Source organism: Anguilla rostrata, chromosome 16, assembly GCF_018555375.3.
Source record: "Anguilla rostrata isolate EN2019 chromosome 16, ASM1855537v3, whole genome shotgun sequence".
NCBI lineage: Eukaryota > Metazoa > Chordata > Actinopteri > Anguilliformes > Anguillidae > Anguilla > Anguilla rostrata.
Window position 1 is genome coordinate 27,229,495 of NC_057948.1, and position 24,127 is coordinate 27,253,621.

Here is a 24,127-nt window from a genome sequence, read left to right on the forward strand (position 1 = left end):
ATGGAGGCAAACGGACGAGGACAAGGATGAAAAACATAATGTGGATCTGGGCCTGGTTCTGCTACTCACAGCGCCTCTCATTTGGGAGTTTGAAAAATCAGGGAGTGACACTGCAGCTGTCACCACCATTGCTAAAGTGGGTGAAGAGTACCAAAATTTTCAACGTTTTTCAAATTTTAAGTACTCCCTAAAATATGAAGCAGAAATCCGGCAGGTCTACACACTGTCTTTTCTGGCTGCCCAGAATCCTCAGAGGAGCACTACTATTGCACCTCAATAGTAGTGCAATAGTAGTAGTGCAAATCAGTTGTAAAAAATAGATCATATAAATAATGGCAGCAAAGTAAATCGGAAATAATGTAAGGAAAAAACTTGTGATAAAGGCCTTCATGGCACCCTAAAACATTACGCAAGTAAAATACAAGCCGTTGCTACATACAACCAGCAGGGCGCAGCATTCGCAAAGGTTAGTGTGCATGAAGTAAGTACAGCTACCCTCCGTCCTATTTTGTGGCCTACCGCCTTGAGAATCATGTTCTACTTTCTATGTAGCCTAATTAATTGTGTTTGCCAACATAAATAAGTAAACCAACCGAGAATATATTTTCTAAATTAAAGTGATCTAATATTTCCCAACCCACTACAATACGCTAACTCAACTTATTTCCGACTATCAGTCGAACCTACGTTTTGCAAAGTAAATTATCTAATAGATTTACCAGATTGGTTTTCAGTAGCCTATATACTATCACAATAAATTCCACGTATAGGCCTCGCTTGGCTTTCACAGAACAGCGTTTGCTGCATAAAGCATCGTGTACACATCTTTATTTCTATAACGGAGGAAAGGAATCTTAATATCAAAACAATAAATTAAACACTTGACACATCTCCATATTGACATTATTTTAAAAAATAGTAGCTACATTGCTGTTTTAAGGTAGGCCTATCAGTGCATGACTACTTACACGTGATACTGCTAGGTAAGTTAGTTGAGAAGACCTCCCCAAGTTCACAACACACGCTTAATTCAGTTTATTTTTGTGTGCCTCTCTTGTCAACGATATTTGACCTAGATACAAAAATAACAAAGCAATGCTAATTTATCCTACTAAATAAGAGATCTGAATTGCTTTTGGGATAAAGTAACTGATTTTCTATAGGCATGGAAGGTAAAAGATACAAAAATGCAGAACAGCTACAGCACTATAACTTGCTCATTAGTTACGTTAAACGCTGAAAAGGAAACGCATTATTCAGCCGGAAAAACGAAATCAACAGTTTTCGTCACATTCATCTGTTATTTTGCTACTTATTTAGAATATCATGCTACGTTGTTCAACCTACAGTCGAACCTATCCAAAATCACAGAACGTACTCCATTTCCTCTGCTCCGACAGTCTAATGGAGATACGCCACAAATCGTGAAACTGTGCCACTGGTTCCACCATATTAGCTCCGAAGGACTGTTGCTAATATGTTACAGGGGCACCTCTTCTCGATCCAGAATGGCGTCAGTTTCGTATGTGGACAAAATAGGAACCGCCTACATTTAACAGCCTATCATCTCCGGTGTTTCAACCGCCTCATTCCCTTTTCGTCAGCAGCGAAGTCGAAGTCAAAGGCCGCCTGGAGCCTGAGCAAGGAGTCGGTAGAGAGGATTAAGGAAACTGCGAAATTACATAACGATATTTCAGACAAGGCTTCCCTTTTAAGAACCTTCAGAAATTATGATTCGTTGCGTGTAAAGATCGGAGGGAATAATAATTTTGGGAACGCAACCAACTACGGGAATCTAGAAAGATTTTTCTTTCGATCTGAGGTTGCTTGCGTTAGCTGGCTGTTGGGGTTAGCAACGATATTATATTGGTGTATGAGATGTGTGCTGCTTTTGTCGGATGTTTCCGGACGTCAGTCTGTTGAGCAGCAAGGCCTCAAATGGGAGAACCATCTCTTGGACGGGAGTACCCAGAATAAACAAGTGGACGTCGTTCAGATTTCGTTGAAGGTAATGCACTTGTCTTATAAATAAACAAATCAATGGCAAATACTTCTCTCAACTTTTGTCGGCGACTGTTGTTGATAACAGGCCGGTCACTGCAGCCTGCGAGTGCAAACAGCTGAAAACCTGTCCGAATAGCTATCTCGCTAGCCTGTGTAACCAATGCTATTTATGTTATTGATATCGATTTAGATTTAGTCAACTTGCTTGCTACAGTCAGCTTTTTAGATAAAGCGCCAGCAACATAGTTAGCTGACTGGTTAGCTAAGCTTGCTAATGTTATTTAGCTGTTCAACGAAGATGAGAGTAACGTCAGTTAGCTACCTGCTAATCACTAGCTAGCTAAACTAAGTTATGGTTTCTAGCAAACGTATTGTGTCCCGGAGAAAGTTTAATTATAGTAATAAGCTAGCTAACTGCATCCCCTTCGCGAACGTCAATGTTACTTGCAAGTTGGCGAACGTCAATGTTACTTGCACAGTTGCAATGAACTGGTTAGTAGGCTAGCATACGTGAACTTTTGTTCGGCTTTAAGCTATTATTATTATTATTATTATTATTATTATTATTATCATCTATATTTTTATTTCTGCGTAGCAGTCTAGCTAGCCAATGCAAGTTAACGTTATTTAGCAACAACCTGAAGTGAAGTCTGTCGCTTCCAAGCTGGCCATTTGAGCAAATTAGCGATAACCAAGTTATATTGTGAAGAAGGAAAATGATGGATGTAGCTAACTATTTTCCTGGCTAGCTAACGGTGTGACGTAGTGTTGCAGCCAACTGGCTTTGGACGCTGAGTCTCATAATAATATTTACTTTCTTGAGCATTTTCGTGCACAAACATATCATCATATTTCTTAATCATTAATTAAATTTGTACGAAAGGTATTGATTTAAATCCGTTTATAATCTTGGCTTTACAATTGAAGCACTGCGATTTCAAACAAACATTGTTTCTTTAAATTACGTTTTGAAATTGTTTGATCTTGGTAAGAAGACCATTCACCAATGTCTAATGGCATCTCTAAGTACCAATCTGGTGACACTTTACATCGACCTGTTTAGAAGGGGTGCGCAAACATGTTAACTTAGTTCACAAATGTAGGAAAGTATTGGCAATACCCTTTATTAGATATGGCGTATGGTATTACACGTTTCGATTGGCCAAAAATGTGAGCTGCTTTCATTATCAGCGTAATTGGGAACAGAGACAAAAAGCCAAGAGCCAGACCTTAAAGCGAACTATGACTGTAAGTTGGAAGGATCAAGCCATGTTAATTCGGAGAAACATGCGAAGTTGATGCTATTAATGGTGCTGTAGCAATTTGGATAAAATTGAAGCATTATATTTTATTTGGACTTGCATTGAAATTCTTTGGAGAAGAGCAAATGATCTAGATGGACCCTCCACATTTTCTATTTCCTGCTATTATGCTTTTCTTGCCTTTCTGCCTTTGGGGCCATGCGTTCATTTTCTTAAGAAGCTTTGAAGCAAAGTTGTGGATTTGGAAATGATTGGAAAACATTGTCTGCAGCAGTCACATTTGATGGTTTAGTTGAGTGTTTTAGCCGAACCATATCAAATGTGCAGTTATCCAAACACAGGCATGGAGAGGCACAGTGATTACCCACCTAAGACTGTGTGTATGTGGCTCCTTGTTTACCTTTTGGCTTGTTTAGTTTTGGGTTTGTGGGAGCATAAGGTTGTGCAGACAGCACTTTAAAATAATTTCAAATCTTCAGTTGTGTAGTTTTGAATGACCCTTAAGCAGCATGGCACCATTTCTAGTTCATATAGGTCAGTGTTGCCTGAATGGGTATGAAGCCGACCCAATCGCACCTTTTCAAAAATGGCAAACAGACAAGCAATAACACTTAACACTCATTTTAAGAAGTCAACTGTAGATCAGTTGAATAACAGTTGACTTCATTGTGGTAGAGCTGGAACATCTTTCAGCATTCCACTCCGGAGCAAGTAACTGGGACAGGAAGTAATGTTCTGTCGGGGTCAGGGGTTAGGAGCTCTGTGATTGGAGGCTGCTTCTGGGAGACTCATTTCCTGTTGCAGACCTCAAATGCTTGAGGCCCTCCTGTGGGCTCTGACTTCTTCTGCTTCTGGACAATAAAGTGCAGCTGAAGAACGTCATACTAGGACTTCTGTCCAAGCCAGAATTCTCCCTTGATCACAGGCTTCATTTCAGGTCCAGGCTAGGTCATCACACCTCTGGGCCTCTCAACCATCCCCCCCAACTCCAACCTGCTGTACTACTGGATGACCTGAAAACAGTGAGAGAAATGGAGCCACAGTTGGGCACAATGCAGGTCCTTCAGGGCATTTGTAGAAGCACCACAGCTCTGGAGCATGGCGTCCTCTTCAGAGCAGCCTCATGCTGCTGCTCCTGTTTTGCACGAGGGCCCCTGATTGGCTGCAGCCCACCAGGGAAGACGCCCTGTCACGCCTCGGCATCACGCTGCCCAGGCACGGTCTTGTTGTGTTTTCGTGTTTTTCTCAATGCGCTCGCTGGAGAGGAGCACGTGTGAGGAGGTTCCGCCACATCCGCCCGCGTTCTGGCGTCGCGCTGGGGTCAGTGTGCGGGTAGTGCCGTGATCCCGCTCGAGAAATTACCGCGAATTACCAGCACCCCGCCGGCTTCCTGCTCGCGGTACTCTCTCCTGCTGAGAGGCCCACGCGAACACATCGCACTCGAGTGTGAATGCTTGTGCTAGTGTTCGTGAGGACAAACTCATACTGCAGAGAATTGATTCTCCTCCAGATTATGTTGTAATAATACAGAAATGCTGTATTTCGGAATTGTGTGATTGCTTGATCATTTTTGAAGGGAGCAATCCAGACTGTCATTCAACGTCTTACTGGAGTTATTTTCAAATGCCAAATTAACAGGTCTATGAATGTTATAAAATCATTTTCATTGCTAACCATTTTGAATATTTTTAACTACATCGCTACAAAATCCAAATTAATATTTTTATTTTTTTGGGATGCTTCATCATTTGATCGTTTGGTTTTGTTTACTACCGTCAAACTGGCTTTTGCATCACCGCTAAGGTATATTTTTAAAAAGTGGGACAAGTCACCATATGCCTGTCCTTATGCAATGTGTCTGCAGTCTCTTTTCAGGCCTCTCATTGTGTGCTTTTAAAGTAGTCACAGTTGCGAGCGTAGCTAATCTGTCGGAGGGGGACGCTTGACAGATGTCCCTCAAAGGTCTGCAGTGGCACTCGTGTATCGAATAACGAAGGAGAAGCGAACACCCCGAGTAATGAAGACCAGGCCGGCGGGGGAAACAATTGGCGCAGTGTTAGGGAAGGTCACATGCTGTTTTAACCCTGAAAGCACATTCTAGAAATACTTGCGATGTGCATTACGGGCTAAAAATCATAATCAAATGGTTAATTCAGTTTACAACCAATATTCAGCCCCTTCACCAGAAAATCTGAATTCTTATGGGGGAAGCTCTTGTTTTATTTGGCCCAGGTACTATTAACATTTTTAAACTTTGAATGCTAGGACAGTTCGATTTCAACTGAGCTTAAAATGATTAAGAGGCCACTGTTACTGTCATGAATTCAATGTAAGCACACATACAATACTATAAATGGCCACAATGGCCATTTGACTTTGTAATGTCACAGTTATCACTGAGCACTGCGTATCACTGTATGCTCTATGCTTTAACTACGCTGTCAACATTTAAAGTATTTTATGGTGCCACATAAAAATGCCAAAAACTAAAATGCTACTTCACAGCCTGAGCTAATCAAATGGTGTGCATGTGAGAATATTCAAATATAACAATTCATTCATGTAAAAAATGTAAAAAATAAACATGAACAAAAAAAACTATTATTTGATATTCTCCATGTGTTCCCTATGTCGTAGACAGTAGTTGGCAGGCTGTTTCCTGCCGAGTAGAATTTCGGCTGTGTTCGTGTGCACGTGCATGCATGATAGACAGACCATGTGAGCTAATTGGTCCATCATATATTATTTAGACAGATGTCAATCAATGTCTAGATATGTTTTTTTTTTTTTGCTTTTTTTTAATGGGCAGCACCACTGAACCGAGCTCAAAGCTACATGACATAGTCGGTTATAAGTGAGGGCTGTTTTTTTGTTTTGAAGTATCAAATTTTTTTGCAAAGTATGATGTCCATTTCAATAGCTACATCTGCGGTTCTTTCTGTGACTGTGTACCAGCGTGAAACGGGGATCATCACTTAAGGAAGCCACGGATTGATACGTGCTCTGCTTCCTTTCCTGTCTGATGAATTGAACCGTATGTGCCTCAGTGTTTTGCCTCCCCCGAATATGATGCCTGTGTGAGCAGGAAATGGCCCAGAGGGCAGCAGTTTATCTTGATATTTGAAAGCAGTTAGGAACGGCTAAAGTACGGCCCTGGCCCTGGCTATGGGAAGCAGGGACCCTCCCACTTGCAGGCCTCTTTGTGCCTGTCTATAAACAGGAATTGCTGCACTTGCTTTCCTTGCATTCTTTATTTCTTCTAGCCGTATAAATCTTTTATAGCCTGCGCCTCACACAATCTCTTTGGACAGACAAATGCCATTTAGACCCCTTTTAAATCCACCCCTCCCCCTCCCCTTTAAAAACAAAATGGCTACAGCTCCCCCTCATACCATGGGATTTTGAAGCCGAATTGGGGGTGGGGGGGGTGGCTTTTTATGGTCTAGTATTTCATCCCTTCCTGGTAATGACTTCTCTGTCCTCTGTTCTTTGGATAACATTTTTTTTTATAACTCTGGCACATCAAAGGAAAAGATTCTCTCTTGTGTTGTACCTTTTCTTTACCAGCATACTTTAGCTGTGTTGCTTTGATGTTGTAGCTTTTTAAGTTGAACAATTCGCTATTAGCCCTGGATATCCGCAAACATGCGGCAGTCACCTCATCATGCCAGACCATGCTAATGCACCTGAAGCCCCCCCCCGTGTCCTTTCACTTAATTTGTACCACAGACTCAAATACACTGTGAATTATAGATGGTGACCTAATTCGGCTGCACCTGGACATATTCTTATTTTCAAACAGGTTTAAAGAATAGGCATGTGTAACCATTATTTTTGTTACTGGCTGTATCGCCATTCCTATGGTGTAAAGTAATAAGAATTTATTAGTCTGTGTAATTTATCATGGCGGGGGGGACAATGAGATAACAAAATAATCTGTGTGAAGGGTATTGCTCAATTTATATTACAAAAAGGATGATGCTGTCATATCAGTATTAGTATGGCTGGCAAATTGGCTAAGCCTAGAAGTCATTTAATCTAACTGTGGGATGCATTCTGCTTCATGGTAGCTTTGCTAAATTGCTACAATATGCTACTTTCATTTGGAAATGTAAGCTTTGGTTTTTTACCAAAACTCAGAGCTGATTGGGAGGGTTTAGTGTTCTTCATTAAATCTTTTAGTTTATTAGTTGTGATATTGTTGCTTGGTATTAGGAGCATAGATGCTAATAATTGGTTGCAGGAGACTCTGAAAATGTTAAATATACTGTATTCCTGATCCTGACTATGAGATAATGTCCAAATTTGTATTACTAGCCTTATATAGGCTATACTAGAGCTGGTAAAGTGCGCTGGTCTCTTGATGCTGACAGCTGCTGCAGGTTATCGCAAACAGGAAAGCGTTGCGTTAGGCCTGCCCGATAAGAAATAGGTGACTCTTCATCAAATTGTGACTCTTGTGAGTCTTAATATTTTGTTAGAATTGTATGTAGGCCCACACACTCTTCATTTCCAACGGTGCATTTCTCATCGCTGCAGACTCTCTCTCTCTTGTAGCTTGCCACTCAGACGCACCCCCCATCTGCCTCACAACGTAGCGAGCGCTCGCTCGAGTGAGAGTGAGGCCCCGCTTCTCCCGGAAAGTTCTTGTGGCTGCTAAGAGCCGAGGCTTCGGTTGCTTTGGTGACTGACAGCCTGTGAACACTGGCTGTGCAGAAACTGAGATGTGTGTGTGGGAAGCTGCAGATCTGACAGAGTACATGATCATAGAGAGCTGGGGGATTGAAAATGCCACAGATGACAGTTGCTGTTTTGATTGGCTGCTCGGAGAACCTGGTGATTTGCTGTCGATACATTTTGCTGAGCATTTTCCCGCTATCGATAACCCAGGACAGCGTGTGCTCCCGTAGTCTCTTTTGTAGTCTAGCCAGATGGCCAGTTCATTGTGGCCTGGTCCTGTATTTTTGGGCAAAATGCGCTGTGCATAGATGAAGCTCTTGCCACATAAATGAAGAGGTTTGTTTTATTTAGCATTCAGAGGGAAGAGCGTAGCTGTTTGAAAGGAGTGAGCTCTGCAGTCACTGTCTCCTGAATCTTAACGAGTTTCAGATGGAATCGGCAAGGTTTCCTCCTCAGCCATAAACGTTTGGCTGTGCTGCCTTGCTGCATGTTCTGTGTGAGTTTTGAGTGAGGTAAACCACGGCTTTCAGCTGAAATACACATAACCTCGAAGGTCAACCAACTGCCACTGGGGCTGCATTCATTGGCCAGTGTTCTGATGGCAAGGCACAGGCTCACATGAGACTTGGTAATTATTTCCTTTTGCTTTCTCTCTTCCCTTACAAAGATGATCCCTCTCTCTGTGTCCCTCTCTCTATCTATCATTCTCCCTTTCTATGTCTCTCTCGATCTCTATCTGCTCTCCCTGTCTCTTTCTCTCTCTCCTCATTTCTCTCCCTCTCTCTGCCCCCCCCCCCCCCATGTGGATGAGGTGCGGGGGTGGGGGTTCATGGCCTGAGTGAATCACACTCATCTAGGCCCGTAACAGCAGTGTTCTATTGATGGGGCAGCTGGAGCCATTGAATCAGCCCATTTACATTGAAATGCAGGCACAGGAAGGGGGTGAGGGCAATGTGTGACTGAAAGGCATACCTAACCATAGAGGAGATACACCACTCGCCTGTGACACTGTTGTTCTCAGCTGCGAGGCTGCCGTATCTTTTACACAAAGATTCTTGATTTAAAAAATAAAAAAAGTAAAATAAAAAGATCTGTATTTTATCCCTGCAGATGTTTGAACTAGATTTGTGCTTTGATCTTTTGATACGTATCCTTATGTTTAAAGTTTAATTCGATTTTTAAAAGTTTTAAAACTTGTTTTTCAGCAAATCACTTAAACATTTATGAAGGCCTCGGCCGGCCGCGAAAACTTAAGTGACCTAAACACCAAAATGAAATGCACTTGCTTGAACTGCATGAAAAGCACGTATATGCAATAGCCCACAGACCACAGTTAGAAAACCGCTTAGAATATTGTTTATGTTGAGTTTTTTTCGACATGATTTTCTAAGCAGTTTATTCCCGGTATAGCTTTTAGCTTCTTTTGCATAACACGGTATCTGAAACTAGCACCCGACCAACCGGGTCGATTATGTAATTGCCGGGTAAACGGGACAGTTTGCCAGGCACATTGTCATGTAGAAGTCAAGCTGCTGGAAAACCCCCCGAGATATACGTGGAAGTTCACGCGGTTAAAGCAATCGCATGCATAGCTTCAGAGTACTACACTTCAACTTCCACGAATGCTCACGTTCATGCGGCTACTCTGATTGGACGTGTCTGCGATCTGCTTCGGTCGGCAGTAGTAGCGCCGGCTTGAGCGACGTGTAGCCACTGGAACTCTATGATACTAGCGTTAGCTAGTTTCTGTGAAAGCATAGCCAAAATTATGTAACGCCTCTCAACTGTCGAAAAAGATGCGGCGACACATCACTGGGATAAAAAAAAAACCTGCCGAAAAAACAGGAAGGACAAATAATAATGTCGAAGAAGAGCGATGTTAAAAAAAGAAGTTTATTTTTTTATTGAGAATCGAATGGATGGCATTCGAGGCTGTAGAGCAAGTCACGCTCGTACTGACGTGCTATATGCCCAACATCAGACCACATGTAGCCGAAAAAATATGTATGTATAATTGAATGTGTATTATGGTATATTTACATTAAATAAATATCATATTAATAGAGACAGTGAGAGACCACAAAGTTTCAAAGAAAAAAAACAGACACAATATGTTTAATTACAATTGTGTGTTCTTTTAATTGCATTGTGAAATATATTTTTCCTTAAAATGAAGATAAAATTGTTTTTACGAAGCATGCTTATGCGGTTCGGGGGAAAGAAATAGTGTCTGGTGAAATGTCCAAGTATCCGATAAATGTTTTTGTGCACAAAACACATTGACTGGTTCAGCATAGTTAGATTCAGACCCTGATATTGCATTGTAACTTCTCTACCAAGCACTTGTACTCATACATATACATGCATGCAGAGATGCTGAAGATTTTTCCATCAGGATTGTGTTATTTGTATCTACAGTCTATTATGAAAGAGGCCTTTTTCTGTAGTCTGGGATGCACAAATTAATTCATAACGAGGAACGCTTGCAGCCTGTTGCATCTGATGGACGGACACAATTCCGGAGATTAGGCCACATCGCCACAGTACAAGGTCCATAATGCTTTTCCAGTTCACTGGGGACTCCTGCGTAAACTGCGCCGTGCTGTGATTGGATGGTCGCATCAGCCATCTAATAGGGAGAATGCTCAGGTTTTTCACAGAATGCTTCCAGGTAATGAGCTGTTGAGTCAGAAACGCTGTTCGCCTCATCGCTCCGCAGCCTCCGTACTGATTTATTCCTCTACAGAGTGAAACCTGTAACGCTCCTCTCCGTGTTTCGAGCGAGCACACTTTCCATCACGGCCATTAGACGGCGGGTCTGCCAGCGTTTTCCGCGCGTTCGATTTCAGTAGTCGGCTCTTGCACGCATTCTTTCGCCTGTTTGTCTGGAAGCGTTTAATACCACTTATGTGAAATGGAAAGAACAACAACGTCTAGCCCTCGCTCTCTGCCAGCTCCACGCTGGCTGTGAGGCTGTAATGTTGCCATATGGCTGCAGTGTCCATCAAAGCGCCTTTGCATGCTAAGTGTTTTTTTTTGCCCCTGTGAAAGCCCGTGGATGTTCTCCCCCCCCCCCCCCCCCCGTCCGGGAGGCCGCTGTCTTTCACACGCTGGCTGTGTGCACTGCCTACCCTGCGAGGCCGCTCTCTTTCACACGCTCGCCCTGTGCGCAGCGCACCCCGCGGGCGAGCGGTGCAGCTCGGCGGCTGTGACAGAGAGCGCAGCGCGTAGCCGCCAGCTCTTCCTGGCCTCGCCGTCGCCGGGAACAGGGCCCCGGAAGACCGGGCTGAATGCAGGGAGCGGTGTTTACACTGGGAGAGGCAGATCTTTATCAGCATTGTGTGAGTGTGTGTGCATGTGCGTGCGTGCGTGCGTGCGTGCGCGCGTGCGTGGGTGTGTGTGCGTGTGTGTGTGCGTGCATGTGCACACATCTGGACACCGCTGTTATGGCACCACAGCCAAGTGTTACATCCCACAGAGCGGAGTGCGTTTAAAGCCTGTTTGTCTCCCACTTGGCTGTGTCTTTCATTGAAGCGGAGCAGCTCTCGTGTGTGTGTGTGTGTGTGTGTGTGTGTGTACGGGACGTTTGATCACTTGCTGGTGTATGTAGGCTCAGATCTATCTTTATGGGCTCCACTCCTACTGCAGGTGAAGTGCCAAGAGGTGATAAATTCCTCCAGAAGGACAAGTAAATCCATTGTTTCAAAAGGTCAGAGGTCAGGCGAGCCACCTCTGTCTTACCGAGCGCTATTTTAACCTTTAGTTTACCTATTGCAAATCACGTTAAATATTTCAGTTGCGGGGCAGAGCTGAAGTCTGTTCAAAGAAATCCCTGTTGCATTATGGATGCTTTACTCAATGAATAATGAAATTGTGTGTACCATCATTATTTTTGGAGCAAGAGAAACAGCAGAAGCTGAATAGCTGTTCACCTGGAGCTGGAATGGAGTGATAGTTTGAATAAGGGGATAGTGTCAGCCCTGCCCACACACTCTGTACCCCACGGTGTCACAAGTGATAAGCCGTGTTAAGCCACCCCATTGGCTGCTGTACTGAACACCCTTTGCAGTGCTAATTTGGTGAATTTGAGTCCTCTTTATAGCATACGGGTGAAAACGGCGAGTTGTAGCTATCTATAATATAGGCTAATACAGAGAACTCGGTCAATCAGCTTGTGAGTGACTCCGACTTGGAAAAGTCTGGTTGGCTGAAATACTGTCTTTGTATAGCGCGTTCTGTCTGCTGTGTAATGCAGTGTAGGTTACTGCACAGTGAGATTAAATTTGTTCTTAATTTTTCACAGGATATGATCAGTTTAATTATTTAAATGTATGCACTTTTAGCTATGACGTAGGCTATGTTCAATTTAATTGAATTCTGGCAGACTGGCATGCTTTTATGGAAGTATATCTGTGCTAAAATTCAAACGAAAATGTAAATTGGAAATTACATTTCGTTTTTACTTGATGTGCACAAAACCCATGACATAATTCAAATGCAAAAGCCCACTTTGTGTTTTCATTTTCAAGTTAATGTACGCACTTTATCAGACAATTTTGAAATATAAATGCAAAGTCCATTTCATGTTCAATTTTTCTCACCCTGTCCAACACAACCCTGTCATAATTTAAATGAAAATGAAAAACCACATTTGAAATGGAAGTTTCCTGTTGTAACCATTGTATCTGTGACAGAGGTGAAATGATAATTCAGTTGGCCATTTATCTTTTCATTTCCATGTTTTTGTGGCACAAGGTTGACATGGATCGAATGCAATGGCATTGCTTCCTTTTGCGTTATCATTTTTGTTTGGTTACGCAACAACCCTGCCAAAAGTCAAATTGAAAATGCCGTCTATCCTTTGCATTTTCACCTTTAGAGTAGACAGACCTGTGAGTCAAAGGAGGGGGGTGTCACAGGGGCTGTTTAAACCCAACTAAGAAGTCCCCTTACACACACACACACACACACACACACACACACACACGGTGCTGTGTAAAGATTTCGGACGTGTGGCAGGAGCAGGCTAGCTAGCGTCTTTTATTAGTTCTCGGAGTGTAGGAATGGAGTGTAGGAAACGCTGAAGTGTAGCTATAGGAACCAAACGGGAAAGGGGGTAAACAACGTGACGCCGAGCCGTGTGGCCTGACGCTAAGTAGCTAAACAACTGGTATCTTCCTTCTTTCGTTAATCTGGTGTGGTAACTAGTGCTTATACGCTACGCTGCGTGTCTGCAGATATGTCCCCAGCAAAACCTATGAGTAATTGTATCACCAAAACCCAGTGAACACAAGCCCTAATCGGAATCTAGACGTCTACAGGGGTGAAATACTAACTTGAGAGATGTTTTTGCATAGACGGTGTAGGTTAGCTATGGTTAGCTCCAGTTTAGGTCAGGTTTTACCCGGCTAAAGCCTGGCTATTTCCTATTCGGCTAGAAAACTTCTCAACCAAATCTAGCCAGGTTTTCGCTGAAAGCTTTGATGGTATCACATTTTCATTTTCATTTATATTGTGGCTGGGTTGTGTCATAGAGGGTGAGAAATTGAATATGAATTTGACTTTGTATTTAAATTTTAAAATAGTCCGATAAAGTACGTACATTAACTTGAAAATAAAAACGCAGTGGGCTTTTCCATTTTCATTTGAATTGTCATTTTTTTGTGTGCACATCAATTAAAATTGCAAAGTAATTGCCGATTTGTATTTTCATTAGAATTGTGGTGCAGATATGCTTCAGTACGCTTTATTCTAATAGTTTTTTGTTGATTTGTTGTAAGCATCATGATCAGAGATAGTGTTTCAAAGTTCGGTTTTAAGGTGAAAAAGATTTTGAGAGCTTTTGAGGTGTGAAAATGTCAAAAAAGTTGCAGGCACATTTTAAAATGAATTAATAATAAATCATTTTGGAAGCTTTAGTTTTTTGCAGGGGAAGGAAAAAGGTACTATATAATATCCTGCTAAAATTAATGTGCATTATTGAATTGCACTTCACTTTTCCTTAAAAGACAAGGTGCAAGACAAGGAACATACAAGGTATGTTCAGACTTTAGTAGGCAGCAAACATAGATGGACTGGAACACTTCAAACAAATTTAGTACGTATGTGTTGTAAATATTGTGTACCAAGGACAAACTAAAGCACGACATGTAAGCGGATGTAGCAGCTGAAGCATAAGCTCGGTGGGCTAGCCACTGCACTGCAGTGCTTCTCTGCTTTGTGCGTGTGTGTGTGTGCGCGTGTGTGTGTCTGTGTGTGTGTCTGTGCGTGCGTGTGCGTGTGTGTGTGTGCGTGTGTGTCTGTGTGTGTCTGTGTGTGTCTGTGTGTGTGTCTGTGTTGTGTCGTGTGTGTGTTGTGTCTGTGCTGTCTGTCTGTCGTCTGTGTGTGCTGTGTCTGTGTCTGTCGTGTCTGTGTGTGTGTTGTGTGTGCTGTGTGTGCGTGTGTGTGTCTGTGTGTGTGTGTGTGTGTGTGTGTGTGTGTCTGGTCGTGTGTGTGTGTGTGTGTGTGTGTGTGTCGTGTGTGTCTGTGTGTGTGTGCACGGGGCTCTGAATGGAAGACTCAATGCGCTCTTTTCGCCCGTGAGCGGACACAACCTAAAGACAGACTGCTGCAGCCAGACCGTTGATGGGTTTTTCTGAAATAATCTAAATTTAATCTCTCCTCCGGCATTACCGGGTGATTCACTCCCACCACTGGCCTGTAGCATCCTTCTCTGCGCTCTTCCTGTCTTTTACCAATACCAATACAGCTTTTAATCCCTCAGGCCTGTAAGCTAGGGAAATCTTCCCTGGAATGTAAACGGTTAGTCCTCAATCCTTGTTTGCCTGTTGAAGGTCTGGCTTGATATAACAACCACTGCATTATTATTACTATTTTTTTTGAGAGAGAGCAAGAGAGAGATACTGGTGTTAAGCCTACTTCCTAAAGAAATTCCATAAGAAATGGCAAAGTAAGCTGTAAGCTTCGCCCAGCACCTTTGGATTATGTGCTTTCAGGAGCCTATGTGGCCGGAGCCATCACACAGCTCTTCCAGACCCTGCAGGCTCCTTGTGCCCAGAGTTTCCATCCCTCTGATCAGAGCTCGGGGAGCGATCTGCCCCTCTCGCTCCTCAGAGACTCTGATGTGGCGCAAGCTAAACGCTAACAGCCTCTGGATTCTGTAGAAGAGTGGCGGCTTCCTGCTAGCCCCCGTTTATTTTCCTCTACGGTTACTCCCGCTCTGCGTGAAGAGCAGAGACGCTGGAGTAATAGCGGGAATGGCGATTATAGAAATATTCCGCCGCATTCCAAGCGTTTTCTGCCATTTTCTTGTGTTCTTTTCCGATCAATTTGTGTTGAAAAATTCAGGGCATTTTATGGCTGATCAGACCACGTACCGACAGTTTACTTGAAGACCCTGCTTACAGCTGCATTTAATGCTATAATTTCATCTTTCCTATGATTGGAACATTTTATAATTGGAACAGTTATTTTTTTGGTTCTTCCTCTGTTGTAGCCTATTTTATTGGTTGTCCATGTATGATCAGATGGTTATTGGGTCCGTCTCTGAGCTCTGTAACTGTATGTAGTTAGTGGTTTGGCTCTGCTGTATTGGCGTGCCCACAGCGGGTTGCCGACGACTGAGTTGGCTCACCGGCGGATGATTTTGGGTTTTGTCGAGCGTCTGTTCCCTGGAATAATCGGACATCTTTTTCTTGACAAGAGGAGAATGGGATATGTCAGACGCGTGAGCTTTGAGTGGATAATGGAGAGAGGAGAAAAAAAAGTCTTATTAAGGGTTTCTGTTCTCCCTAATGACAGCCTTGTCAAGACGCTGATGTGTGTCTGGAGAGATATGAATGTGCTCCTCGAGGAGAGGCGCTGGGTTGAGGATGAAGGCCAGGACGTGCTTATCGGCCTGTGGGTGTGTGTGCCCATCCTTACCGGGGTGCTCCGAGCCCAGGGGACCTGCCTGAATGGGTTGTCCTTCGGCGAGCATTTTCAGAGCTAGCCTCATGTAGCGCTAGCCCCATGTAGCACACGCATGGGTGGACTGCAGCCTGGTCCTCGCAGTAGCGGAATGACGAGAACACGAGGCCGTGCTTTGAGCTGTGAACGCTGCGGGCTGCTTCTTCTCATCGGGTTTCAGTTTGTCACTTTGCAGTGCAGCAAACACAAGGCTTCTGCTCGCTCTTTCAGCGAGGAAGAGGGCTGTGCACACATCTGCGCTGTCGAGGGCACGGGTTTGTGTGTGTGTGTGTGTGTGTGTGTGTGTGTGGTTGCGTCTGTTCAGTAGCGCTTCCGCCACAGCAGTGTTCTCTCTGAAAAGTACACTGCTGCTCCTCCAGCACTCGCTTTCTGTCTCCTCCACCGGCGCTGATTTCCTTCCCTCCGTAATTCATGCGTGTCCCCTCCTCCCAGACAGGCAGGTTCACGGTGAGGAGAAAATGAGGAATGGCTGGGTTGTGCAGTCAGACTAGTGCATGCTGGGAACGGGCTAGGCGTCCGTGCGTGTGTCTGTGCAAACGGCGCTGGGACGCTCTGGAACGGGGCCCTCTTGGATGGGACCCTCTGGGACGGGGCCCTCTGGGACGGGACGCTCTGGAACGGGGCCCTCTTGGATGGGGGCCTCTGGGACGGGACCCTCTGGGACGGGACGCTCTGGGACGGGGTCCTCTGGGACGGGACGCTCTGGGATGGGATGCTCTTGGATGAGGCCCTCTTGGATGAGGCCCTCTTGGATGGGGCCCTCTGGAACGGCTCCACTCTGTGGCCTCAGATGGTCCCTCCCCTTCAGACTAGCAGCTGCACCACACCTCCTCTCACATCACAGTCAAGAGCGCTTGTTCTGTCTCAGGTTAGGGTTAGTAAGACACGCCTCAGCTTCTGTATTTCACACAGACACACACAGGCGCACACGCACACACTCGCGTACACACGCACTCTCACGCTTGCATTCACACACACACTCTCACTCAATGGGTAAATTAAAATGTTGCCACCTTATTAAACCAAATTTATGTCGGGTGTTGGCTAACCCGTCAGTTATGAAATATCAGTAGTTTGCCCTGAATATCCTGTTCTGTCAGTGCAGCGGTATAGTACAGAAATGCTGCAGATTCTATCCTGAATGCCGCAGCGTGCATGTAGGATATAAATGCATTGCTCTGGTTTGTCATCCTCTGGGTGAAATGCAGACTTGGAAACATCCATTAAATTGATGTTGAGAAGCATGATTTTTCGATACAAGTGAAATTGGCAGGAATTAATGGAAAAATGTATTTCTGTAGATGGCATATTACTGGATATTTTACCTGACTTTGGGGGAGTGAATTGCACTGAAACTTAAAGAACGTTAGAAATGTCACGTCTGAACCTGCAAAGGCATTATGGCAGCCTGTAATTTAGTGGCTGCATTGGCTCGGATTAGGGGAGTGTGTAAATCTACAGATGGGCATTGCTATGGCGACGAGCGACGTGTGTTAAAAACAAGCTCTCGGGTGTAGTCGATGCGAAGACTTCAATGGGTTAATTGGACGGCGCATGTTTTCCCTGTCCCTCTCTAATTGGGTGTTTTAAAGAGCGAAATATAATACACCAATCCCAGGTTTGCCAAGCACATTGCTGTCCAATGAGAGGAAGAGATCCAGTCTCGCTTCGAGAGCTAAAACACATCCGATGGCCCACAATGCACCTCTGCTATGGGGCGTGTGGACGGGGTGTGGGGTGGTGTGCATGTGTTGTGGGGAGGGCAGCTGGAATGGGGGAAGGGTACAGACGGTCCCTAAAGAGTGAGCCACAAACAGGGCCTTCAGCTGGGCTGTCTGCTGCAGGCAGGCCTGTTTCAGGCCGTTTGGGCCGGATGGAGCCTGTTCTCAGAGAGCAGGCCTGTCGTTTGGGCCGGATCGAGCCTGTTCTCAGAGAGCGGGCCTGTTTCAGGCCGTTTGGGCCGGATCGAGCCTGTTCTCAGAGAGCGGGCCTGTTTCAGGCCGTTTGGGCCGGATGGAGCCTGTTCTCAGAGAGCGGGCCTGTTTCAGGCCGTTTGGGCCGGATCGAGCCTGTTCTCAGAGAGCGGGCCTGTTTCAGGCCGTTTGGGCCGGATCGAGCCTGTTCTCAGAGAGCGGGCCTGTTTCAGGCCGTTTGGGCCGGATCGAGCCTGTTCTCAGAGAGCAGGCCTGTTTCAGGCCGTTTGGGCCGGATGGAGCCTGTTCTCAGAGAGCGGGCCTGTTTCAGGCCGTTTGGGCCGGATGGAGCCTGTTCTCAGAGAGCGGGCCTGTTTCAGGCCGTTTGGGCCGGATCGAGCCTGTTCTCACAGAGCGGGCCTGTTTCAGGCCGTTTGGGCCGGATGGAGCCTGTTCTCACAGAGCGGGCCTGTTTCAGGCTGTTTGGGCCGGATCGAGCCTGTTCTCACGGAGCGGGCCTGTTTCAGGCCGTTTGGGCCGGATCGAGCCTGTTCTCAGAGAGCAGGCCTGTTTCAGGCCGTTTGGGCCGGATGGAGCCTGTTCTCAGAGAGCGGGCCTGTTTCAGGCCGTTTGGGCCGGATCGAGCCTGTTCTCAGAGAGCGGGCCTGTTTCAGGCCGTTTGGGCCGGATCGAGCCTGTTCTCAGAGAGCGGGCCTGTTTCAGGCCGTTTGGGCCGGATCGAGCCTGTTCTCAGAGAGCGGCCTGTTTCAGGCCGTTGATGGAGCCTGTTCTCAAGAGCGGCCTGTTTCAGGCGTTTGGGCGGATGAGCTGTTCTCAAGAGCGGGCCTGTTTCAGGCCGTTTGGGCCGGATGGAGCCTGTTCTCAGAGAGCGGGCCTGTTTCAGGCCGTTTGGGCCGGATCGAGCCTGTTCTCAAGAGCGGGCCTGTTTCAGGCCGTTTGGGCCGGATCGAGCCTGTTCTCAGAGAGCGGGCCTGTTTCAGGCCGTTTGGGCCGGATCGAGCCTGTTCTCAGAGAGCGGCCGTCGTTTGGGCCGGATCGAGCCTGTTCTCAAGAGCGGGCCTGTTTCAGGCCGTTTGGGCCGGATGGAGCCTGTTCTCAGAGAGCGGGCCGTTCGGCGTTGGGCCGGATGGAGCCTGTTCTCAGAGAGCGGGCCTGTTTCAGGCCGTTTGGGCCGGATCGAGCCTGTTCTCAGAGAGCGGGCCTGTTTCAGGCCGTTTGGGCCGGATGGAGCCTGTTCTCAGAGAGCGGGCCTGTTTCAGGCCGTTTGGGCCGGATCGAGCCTGTTCTCAGAGAGCGGGCCTGTTTCAGGCCGTTTGGGCCGGATGGAGCCTGTTCTCAGAGAGCGGGCCTGTTTCAGGCCGTTTGGGCCGGATCGAGCCTGTTCTCAGAGAGCAGGCCTGTTTCAGGCCGTTTGGGCCGGATCGAGCCTGTTCTCAGAGAGCGGGCCTGTTTCAGGCCGTTTGGGCCGGATCCAGCCTGTTCTCAGAGAGCAGGCCTGTCGTTTGGGCCGGATCGAGCCTGTTCTCAGAGAGCGGGCCTGTTTCAGGCCGTTTGGGCCGGATCGAGCCTGTTCTCAGAGAGCAGGCCTGTTTCAGGCCGTTTGGGCCGGATCGAGCCTGTTCTCAGAGAGCGGGCCTGTTTCAGGCCGTTTGGGCCGGATCGAGCCTGTTCTCAGAGAGCAGGCCTGTTTCAGGCCGTTTGGGCCGGATCGAGCCTGTTCTCAAGAGCGGGCCTGTTTCAGGCGTTTGGGCCGGATGAGCCTGTTCTCAGAGAGCGGGCCTGTTTCAGGCCGTTTGGGCCGGATCGAGCCTGTTCTCAGAGAGCAGGCCTGTTTCAGGCCGTTTGGGCCGGATGGAGCCTGTTCTCAGAGAGCGGGCCTGTTTCAGGCGTTTGGGCCGGATCGAGCCTGTTCTCAGAGAGCGGGCCTGTTTCAGGCGTTTGGGCCGGATGGAGCCTGTTCTCAGAGAGGCAGGCCTGTTTCAGGCCGTTTGGGCCGGATGGAGCCTGTTCTCAGAGAGCGGGCCTGTTTCAGGCCGTTTGGGCCGGATCGAGCCTGTTCTCAGAGAGCGGGCCTGTTTCAGGCCGTTTGGGCCGGATCGAGCCTGTTCTCAGAGAGCGGGCCTGTTTCAGGTCGTTTGGGCCGGATCGAGCCTGTTCTCACAGAGCGGGCCTGTTTCAGGCCGTTTGGGCCGGATCGAGCCTGTTCTCAGAGAGCGGGCCTGTTTCAGGCCGTTTGGGCCGGATCGAGCCTGTTCTCACAGAGCGGGCCTGTTTCAGGCCGTTTGGGCCGGATGGAGCCTGTTCTCACAGAGCGGGCCTGTTTCAGGCCGTTTGGGCCGGATGGAGCCTGTTCTCAGAGAGCGGGCCTGTTTCAGGCCGTTTGGGCCGGATCGAGCCTGTTCTCACAGAGCGGGCCTGTTTCAGGCCGTTTGGGCCGGATGGAGCCTGTTCTCAGAGAGCGGGCCTGTTTCAGGCCGTTTGGGCCGGATCGAGCCTGTTCTCAGAGAGCGGGCCTGTTTCAGGCCGTTTGGGCCGGATCGAGCCTGTTCTCAGAGAGCGGGCCTGTCGTTTGGGCCGGATCGAGCCTGTTCTCAGAGAGCGGGCCTGTTTCAGGCCGTTTGGGCCGGATGGAGCCTGTTCTCAGAGAGCGGGCCTGTTTCAGGCCGTTTGGGCCGGATCGAGCCTGTTCTCACAGAGCGGGCCTGTTTCAAACCGTTTGGGCCGGATCGAGCCTGTTCTCACAGAGCGGGCCGCTCTTTGTGCTGCTCGTCCTTCAGGGTTATTGTGCTGCCTTTCCCTTTCTGTTTTCCCATTCCGCACACACACACACACACACACACACACACCCAGAGAAAGGGTGCTCTCCGAACGCGATGTGCGAAAAACAGATTGGGCTTTCATTTTAAAAGCATGTGCCCCCCCCCACCACCACCTCCCCCCGCCATCAGCACGCGGCGCTGATGTCATTTCCTCCCACACACGGCGTCTCTTTATCTCCGCGGGGAGCGGGGGGACCAGAGGTGTTCTCTCGCCCCGCGGTCTCGGAGAATTCGCTTTTCTCTGCGATCGACCTTGATGGCTGAACGCGATGCGCAGCCGAGCCTTTCAGGGGCGAGCGCGCGTTTCTGCGCATCGATCGGCTCGGGCAGGGCTCTCCGTCACGCGCGCGTTCGCGCCGCCGCCCGCTGAAGCCCCTCGGCCCTCTGTGAATGGAGAGAGCGCCCTGTTGCCGTGCAGATTCTGCCCGAGAGAAAAGACACGGGCGTGCTCAGATGGCACGCACACGTTTTAAATTAAGGTTAGCGTTCGAATGCCTGGGAATGTATGTTTCGCAGTACGGAGAGCTGGTTACCTTGACAACGGAACGTTGGATGTTTGGAAAGGCGAGCGGGGGCTCTGGTAACTGTGTCAGGAGTGGGGCTGATTCTCAATTCCTTTTCCAGCCTCTCTCCTCTGACGGGGGAGAGCTGGAATGTGCAGTGTGGGCAGGCAGGCCCGGTAACAATGCTCCAGACCCTGCAGACCGCTCCTCTGATGGATATCGATACTTTTAATATGTGCGGCGGTGAGACGGCGTTTCCCGAATCATATTAAGCAGGCTGCCGTGCCCGGATCGATGTGCTCCACGCGTCTGGGATGTCAGGCTGGGTGTGTTCCGTGCTCGTGTGTCTGTCGAGAAGAGCTTAGTCAAGGATTTGCAGATAAACAGAGACTCGGAGTAATCTTGATATATTTTTGCAGCGGACGGCTTGAGAAAATTAGAATAGTAATTTTGTTCACGCAGCACAAAGGGCTTTGCGGTTGCTCCAGACTGGGCTGTGGCACCTCGGCGGCGTGCAGTGTGTTTGCACTGGCTCTCCTGCGCGTGTAGGAGGTGAATAAGCAGGGCCTGCTCCCTGCAGCAGCCAGCCTGATCAATAATGTAGATGTTTTGAAGAGGAACCCTCCTCCTATGCTTTCAGTCAGCAGCTCTCTCTAGCTATCTCTCCCTCTCCCTCCCTCTCTCTCTGGCTCTTTCTCTGTGTCCCTCTCTATCACTCCATCTTTGTCTTTCTCTATGTATCTCTCTCTCTCTCCGTTCCTCTATCCGTCACTATCTCAGTATCTCTGTCTCTCTGTCTGTATTTCTCGGTCTTATTCTAGGTCCACCCTCCCCCTCCCCTCGTTCGGCTACTGGGTCAAGTTCCTTTCTCGTGTGGCGAACAGACAGGATGGCTGAATTTGATTTGCATCAGTGAGATATTACAAAAAGCCCCTTGCAGCTGATACCTGATGCCTGAAATGTAGCAGTTTGGACTCTAGTTCCTGTCGTATTAAGCTGCTGTCATTTCACAAAAGACATTTTGGATGCTTTAAAAAGATCATGAGGCCAGGACACAAAATGTGAAAAACAACATTTTTTGCATCTCTTTACTTTTAGAGTAGCTCATATTTCCTGGAAAGGTTTGACTCCCTTTGTCGATGCATGCAGGGTACAATACAACGATTTATGGATGAGACTAGGCTGATAATCAGAATTTTTCCTTGTGTTCAAGCTTCCTGTCTTGTGTGTTTCTGCGTCTACGTATGCTGATATTCATTTACATAAGATTCCTGGTTACCCCTTATCACATGATAAGGTGTCTAAATGATTACGTATGCCACTTTCAGTTGTTGTGGTTGAGAGTACACTTTGTAGTTTTTTTGTGACAGAAGTCATCTTCCTCACGACCAAGGAAGGGCCGTCTGGGTGTAGAACCATGCCGGATGAAGGAGCTGCTGCTCTTCGGTCATCAGTATTCGAGCAGCGTTGCATTCTGGTGTGGTGGGACCCTGTAGGAACCTGTACCACCACGCAGCCCTCGCTCCGATACAGGAGCTGAAACACAGGAAGGAGGGAATGGAAAGAAGGGTATTGTCCTGAGTTCCCAGATACACAGAGCTGACTGGCCTGTGCAGACTGTAGCAGCTCCTGTAATCCAATGCCTCGGGGAGGAGGAGGAAGAGGAGGAGAAAAGACTAAAGAGAGGCGGGAGAAAGGCTGGAGATGCCCGGAGGCAAGCATTAAAGAACCCGTCTCCTCCTTAATCCCACAATGCCCAGCATCCCAAAGGTTCAAAAATTTGTGAAGCCACAGGCTATTAGCACTCAAACTTGGTGTTTGGTGAAAAAAAACTAGAGGCTTTAAAGTGCTATTTTCCCCCCATTCTTCCACCATCTATGTTAGCAGAGCAAGAGAAGATAAGATCTGCAACATCCTTTTATGTCATTTACTATATTTTTATGTGTGGATGTGATCAGTGAAAGTGCAACACTATATAATTAGCCTTTACCATTCATTTGGTTGCTATGCTATTATGCACATGCAGAGATGATGCTCGGTAATCACTATTAAATGGTATGTTTAACTCTGATGTGGACGCGTCTAGTGTTTAATCCTCCTTGATTAATGGAGTGCTTGTGTGGCTCGTGTTGCTCCCTCTTCTCTGACGCAGTTCAGGGCTCTGGCCAGTGGGCAGTCATGCGCTGGTCAGGCGTGTTGTTCTCCGTGGTGTTCCAGACCAGCCTTGGCTCCAGCCTTGGCTCCAGCCTTCGCTAATGTCCGTAGCAGACCCGGGGGCCCAGAGCCACGGTGACTTGACACAGCTCAGTTGCAGGCCCCCGAATTTAAAACCTGCACCTGCCAGCATCAGAGCTGAGCTGCTGGTGCATGCGACCCTGTTGCCTGCTAAAACTTGAGCCTTCCTTGCTTTCAGAACCGCACGGCCTCCCTGGAAAATGACCCTCGGCTGATTGGGCGTGCTTGTTGCTCACCACGGACCCCGTGCTTTTGCTTTTCTCTTCTTTGATGTTGCAAATTTCCTGTGGTGATGTACTAGGAGATGATCAAAAATGGTTTAGGTAGCATTAAACTTTGTAAGGAGAGCCGAGATTGATTGCTTAGTGGTTTTTCTTGTACTCTGCATTTGAAGATGGTATAGGGCTGTAATTTCCCATATAGCCTAGTTTATTTCAGAGCTGAACATTACCTGCTGCTGCCCCATAGCATGTTGTGGATGCCTTCATTACAAGGCAGAGATAGCCTATAATAAATGCAAAATGTTACATATGTGAATACACCACTTATAATAATGGGTAAATGCACATAAACCTATTTGCCACACGGGACGTGGAATTCACAGTTTATTTATGCATTTATTTATCTTTGTTGGCTGGGCCTTGTAGTTTTCATTAGACTACAAAACCAATTATGAACGTGTGGATGAGCGCTCGTTTGCTCGAGTGAGCGGTCCCGCCACT

General features: G+C 47.1%; 1 protein-coding gene across 2 annotated transcripts in view; it reads left to right on the forward strand.

Moving 5' to 3' along the window:
• Positions 1-1,578: 1,578 nt before the first annotated feature.
• The window catches only part of LOC135241802 (ankyrin repeat domain-containing protein 11-like), a 113,188-nt gene continuing 90,639 nt past the window's right edge, over positions 1,579-24,127 (forward strand). For both annotated transcript variants that reach the window (XM_064312494.1, XM_064312493.1), the window contains exon 1: positions 1,579-2,008. The gene's annotated coding sequence lies outside the window, so the exon portion shown is untranslated. The remainder of the gene's footprint in view (positions 2,009-24,127) is intronic.